The sequence below is a fragment of the Saccostrea cucullata genome, unplaced genomic scaffold, assembly GCF_032062105.1.
Source record: "Saccostrea cucullata isolate Sc308-1 unplaced genomic scaffold, CSIRO_AGI_Scuc_v1 ctg487, whole genome shotgun sequence".
NCBI lineage: Eukaryota > Metazoa > Mollusca > Bivalvia > Ostreida > Ostreidae > Saccostrea > Saccostrea cuccullata.
Window position 1 is genome coordinate 23,451 of NW_026920923.1, and position 6,550 is coordinate 30,000.

A 6,550-nucleotide genomic window follows, 5' to 3' on the forward strand; every position below is an offset into this window, starting at 1 on the left:
CTTTATTTATCTAAAATATTGTGGAGGAAAACAATAGTGATTCGACAATTAAATTTTTATCTATGTGAATTCAATTCACTTAGTTTTCACTAATTAATTGTTTTAGATGCCAATTGAAATTGTTCTTCACATACTTTAACCAGTTTCACATTAATTATCAGTACCCTAAATCAAGTCTAAGCGAGAGCAGCACGCTTAATAATTAACACGAGAAATAATTAAATAGAAAGGGGAGTGGGGCTTGTAATGTGGAATGGAAGTGTGTAAATTATAAGATAATTTGTGCTGCATAAACCTTTCATTGAACTGGATTGCAGAAGACTTAACTCTTTGATCATCAATCACAAACCAGACTTTGTTTCTTTCATCCCCGAGCTTAGAATAGGACGAATGAAATACTGGGATAAAACAAGCGCTTTCCGCTTTGAAACGCGGTTTAATGAGATTTACCTGAAATTAATAGGGTGTTTTTTCTACCTTGACGATAAAATGTCGGAGATAATTTTGAGTTTTGTCAGACACATTGCGCGGCCCAACGAATGACAGTAACTTCAAATCTATCAAAACTGTTTCACCTTGAAGGGAAATCCAAAATTTTACTTGGGGAAAATTTTAAAGCCCTGCCTACATGAGCTGTCAAAAACGTTTTCCAAATTGTCAGGGATTTGTCCCCGTTAATCCCCTGCCCCCCTGAGAGTTCTGGAGACCCAAACCTCCAGGCTTATTCCTCCGAGTTTTCAAAGAGATAAGAACACCCGCCATAAGCACAGACATGTTCCCGCGGAATTAAAAGATTGAAACACCTCTGTTTCTAGTTAATTGAACGACAAAGTCCATTTTTGATTCTTTTATTTATGCATATACTATATTTATTAATATATCTCGTGCATGACCCTGCAGAATGCGAACCCTTTTCTTTTTTCTCAGAGTCATCGTTGCTTTTGCACATTTGGCGAATCTAGTGAAACATGACATAATTATTTACAAAAATACAAATGAAAATATTTAATATATACCTAAGAGGCATCTTGTATTAGGTCGACTCTGATTTTCAGCATATTCTAAACAATAATTTAATAAAAGCATATTCTAAAAAAATAATTTAATAAAAGAAGTATAAATGAAATATTTTCATTTGAGAATTGTATCTTTTAATAACGTAATATTGCAACAAGATTCGCAATAGTTAAAATGATGAAATAACATTTTCAAAATAGCCCCTCTGAAAAAGGGGGATCCAACAGGTTTTACACCATGGTAGCCGATGAAGCGAATGAATTCAGCAGCTTCTGCAAACAGAGTGTGCGCTCCCTGGGATACTTTTAAATACTCAAGTACTCATGGGTAGAACTATCCATCGCTACTTTTAATTTCAATTCAAAGACTTTTTTTGCTTTAGAATCACATGAATAACAACACTTACTCTTATCTCTGAAAATTTAATTCTCCTGAAAAAACATCCAAAAAACAAATATAGGCCGCACTTGATATCTTTCATACACTACAGCAAAGGAATTTCTCCGACATTTCAAAAGCGGGAAAAGCAACAGAAAGTCTTAGAATCCCAAGAAAATTGTAGGGAAATAAGGTTATGTCCTGTATCTATGAAAAAGGACTGAAATATTGGCTTATAGATAGGGAATAAATGTTAATAAAGGGGCTTACTGAATCAATTTCTGGTCGTTTGACGGAAGGTTCAAATTCGATTTCTCTTACGTTCCCCTGTCGTTGGATTGTACATTCTAACATGGAATCGATGAGAAATCGAACAAAATACAAGGATTTAAGCGATTATCAATATGTTGATCTGTTGTGTCTGACACCAATGGTTGATTATATCAAAACAAAACATCGAAAATCACTATTCCTCCCCCAATACAAAGAACAGTCTGTCGTGTACGGACGCTTTTTGGTTTCACGACGACCATCTTTTTTCTTTTCTTTTTTCCCTTTTTTGGGCAATGAAGATTAGATGATTTTCAACCCAGCATTGCAAAGGGCTTAATTCAGTTTTACAATAATTTCAGTTGCAGGAAAATGTTGCCCATCACATGGCGAATGCCAGTTCTAGAAAGGTTCAAATTTACGCTTTTTCTTTCGGTTACGACGGCGTTTGGGAATTGGTTAACCAAATGAGAAAGGTAAACTGCTGAGAATGAAAAGCGACAAATTTAACCGAGAACATTTTTACAGTTGAAGGATATTAAATTGTAATTCGTGTTTGGATCTTTTGGAAACCAATATACCTAAATCTGTCAGCGGGGACTGTCGGAGCGTACTATTCAGAACGGATCTGAAAAACCCATTTTTTCCCGGATTGTGGTCTTATCTTTAGATATTTGATGAGGGCCATTTTTCTCCTTTTATGTGAATGTTTGAGAACCGTTATCGCAGTAACAGAACACCGTTTTTCAGCCTCCCTCCCATTTCATATTTACACACCTTTATTCACTGTCATGGTTACCTGAAATATACATCTCGTCTGGAACAATTACGCGGTCATTTCTGCCGCGGTACAATAGGTTTGTTTGAAAACAATTTTGCACGGGAATAAAGGAGCTCATTCATTGCCCACGTGCTGTAGTTCACACAAGACAAAAAAATTCAATTTGTACATTGTCCAAAACGAGTATAATAAGCGTATTACATGAAAAGGAAGCACTGCAAACACGGTTTAAAGAGTTGAAATTTTGTATTATTGCAAGCCCCGCCTCTGGCACGCGACAGTTTTTAATGGGACCCTCTCCAAATGACGCATTTACCTATGAACAATGACTAAAAGAACGAAAAAGAATAGTGTCCATGGTAAATATTTGAGGTAGAATTTATCAACATATTGCAGTGTTTACTTTCAATCAGGTTTATGAAACAGGTAGCTAAGGGCAATCAAATATTGGCTGTATCAAACAGTATTTTCTGACAAGAAAATTTCGCCTTACTGTCGTCCGTGGGCCAGGTGTAGGGAATACGGTTGTGTGCAAACACAAACTGTATGCAGTATGGAGGTAGAGCTGTTTTCGCTCGACAAGGCTACAGCGATCAATATTACATATTTACCGTTTTTTCAAAACTTTCTAAGTTTGGGCAATTAAGATGGAATGTTTGATAAATATCACTTTGTACCCTCGGTGAGCGAAGGGAAATATTCAATGCATAGAATCGATCATTTCCTAGAAATAATAAATCACGATTTATGTTTGAATCCAAACGAGTCTTGTGTGATGCTTTGATAACCAAAGAACAGACATATAAGGATACTAATGTCTGTAAAATTTTTACAATATCGCTTTTCCCCTTCTCTCCGTTTTGTATATGTTTCTTGAAAACGATGTATGCTACATTATGAGTTGATTTTTTTATTTCCAGACAGAGCCTATTTATGTTCATTTTTTTTTTTATTTTCCATCTTGATTTTCTTAAAAATAAATTTGAAAGCAGAAGGACAACAACATCATTCATCTTCCGCTGTAAATCTTAAGAAAGCTCAAACAAACATTCAGACTGGAGGGCGCAATAAAAATCCTGACCGGCTGTGCACGAAACACTGCGACATCTGGTGGCAGAAAATATTAAGAGAGTCACGACAATATGCATAGTGATAAGTATATGCGACGAACACCCTTAAAGCACGATTATGAAAGTTCAACAAAAAAAAATATCAATCATAATACTGATATGAAATATTGTGTCTAGACATTTTGATCCTCTGCAAAAATAACTAAAACATTAAAATATTAAAAAAAATCTTTTTCAGAAAAAAATACTAAGAAATTATTTTACCATAAGTTACATAAAAAATTGGTGAGGCATAGATTTTCATGGCATGTGATTTTAATGATGAACGGGTTAATTATACCCTTTGTCTAGCTGTCGCGTAGGTCGACGGCAGACGGACGAACGGCAAAAGCTACCTTACAATTTACAGTGTTTGTCGAACGAGTATAGTCACCACTATCATTACTCGTCATTGAGAGAACTCTTTTAATTACAGGTTTTGTTTCATTGGATCAAAAAAGAAAGTCTTCATTTTACCACATTCCACCCCAGATAACTGTAATCACTGCTCCTTAGACGTCACTGCAACACGCTAGCCTTCTAAGGCGTCAAGTCCTTCGTAGCATTTGTAGTTGTTAATTATTCAATTATCAATCCTAAAGATTTTTTTGTTTTCTTTTTGCTTTATTTATTTATGCCAGTTTTCATGGTATTTCGCCAATCTAAAATAAATAAAATTATTATTTGAATATTTTTTTCCATAATATTTCTTGAATCGAGGGAAATTCTTGTATTGTAATGTCTGGAATCCCGGTGTCCTTTCACTAAAAAATATTTTTACACCCTAGAATCATGAGTACGAACGATTTATGCCAATTAAAAGATATAATCTTGATTAAATGACACACAAAGGTAAAAATCAGTAGTCCGTTTGTTACTGATAAAAAGTGTTCTGTTTCAGACACTGAATCAGTCCTAGAACGATGGACAAGATAAACCATTCAACCAAGTTTAATAAAGTTTGACCATCATCGCCATTGCTCCTCCTGCCCATCCATTTTTCAACGCGAGCCATCAATGATAAATCGCCAAATATAATTTGCATAACCCCGTACACTGTAGACCGAGTGGGGCGATATATCAACGTCGTTAATCCATCTCACACTTAAATCTGTATTAAGGTTTGATATAACGGAATCCGAATCTTCTCATAGCAATAATCATTTATTATTTTGTGTTTCCTGAAATTTTATACCGTTGAACATTTTTGCTTTCGCTTTTTTCCTGTAGTTGTTAATTTAAATGTGTCTTTTATTAATTATCAATAATAATTTTTTCAACTTTTTCAACTTCAACTGCCAAATTATTTTCAATTTCTAGTTGTAACTTCATAAACGACAAATGAAACCGTTAACAATTATTCTAGTAGTCGAAGATCTTACAGTTAAGCCAAAGCAGATTTTTTTGCAAAGAAAAAAATTGTTAATTTTTGTTGATTATAAAACGTTAAAAACGGTAAAGTAGCAATATTACACGGGGGCGCGTGGCCACACCATTGTCACCAAAGGTGTGTAAACAGGTGTGTCCTGTCTGACGCAACATCTGCCGTGGCGAGAGCAGTTGGTCAAGCCAAACCAATGTCATGCCACAAAGGGTAGATAGACCGTTATAATGGACAAAGCCTCTCAATTTAAACCTAGACTAAAATCACCACCGGTCATCTGATGCGATTACGTATTACGGTAACGCAAGTCCATTACGGCTTAATTTCCAAATGCTTTTATCGGCGACAAAGTACTTAGTGGCCAGATGTAGGTACTGCCATATTTGTTGACTTCCAGGCCCCAAGTGATTGTTACATCACACACGGAATAATATATGATTGTGTTACTCACTTCTACAGTTAATTACTACTTTAGTGTAATTCTGACCATTGTCCAGAAATATGTATAACCCATTAATATTCAATCTTATATAAAAGGAAAAAAAAAATAAAACTTAAGTATATTGATTTTTTTAACTCACGCATAAATTTTGGATCAATCTTTTTTATTGGACCAAGGATGCAAGACAAATCATAAACCCATGAATAAAGGCATCTACGCCATGAATTAAAGCAAACAGCAAAAAGCAAACTAAAATTTAAAAACACCCCCCCCCCCCAAAAAAAAAAGAAGAGGAAGAAGAAGAAAATTCCAAAACAACGAAATCCCAAAAAACTTCAGAAAATGTAAAGGAACGCAAAAAAAGCAAACAACATGGACGCCCTTCCCGATTTTTCTAGAAATCCTCGCCATTTCTCAATCATTCATTTGTTCTGACTGTCATTTAAAAACCTTGATGAAATCACCTTGACATTTGAGATATGTTCTTGGGTCAAGGTATTGACATAGCTCTGATTTAAACAATATTTATTCAGTAAACTGAATAGATGGGCAACAGGCAATAAAACCCTCTCTATATAACAGGTCAAGGTAACAATACAATGTAATATGTGTGCTCACATACGCATTCTAACATACTCACACACACACCCTCACTCACACACGCAACCACACCCTGACTCGCACAGATCCAGATCAAAATTATTAACATGTATAAAGTGACAAGAGTGCATATCAAAAAAGAAAATATGATTAAAAACGTTTTGTTAACTTGATATATTCATGTACATTTTTTATAATATTGAGGTTCGTTTGGAACGAATACTCCGAACTCCCTTGTAAAAGAATTCTTAGATCAAAAGGTACATCAAGCTCATTTAAGTTTTTTCTTACTTTATTTCTTTGAATACTCTGGACAATCCATAAAAAAGTGTTCATTATCTTCTGTATGGTTTCGGACAAGATTCGTCTTTTATATAATGATTTTTTAGGTGTGCATTAAAAAAGCTTTGTTACGTAGTTGACAGTGAGTATACCATAGTTTACAACTAAAAGGTTGGTTTAATTTTGACTTGAAAATCGATAAAGAAGGAGACATTTTCACTTCAGAACTAAGATTATTCCACAGTTTTATAGTTGAAGGAATAAAACTTTCATAGTATGATACATAT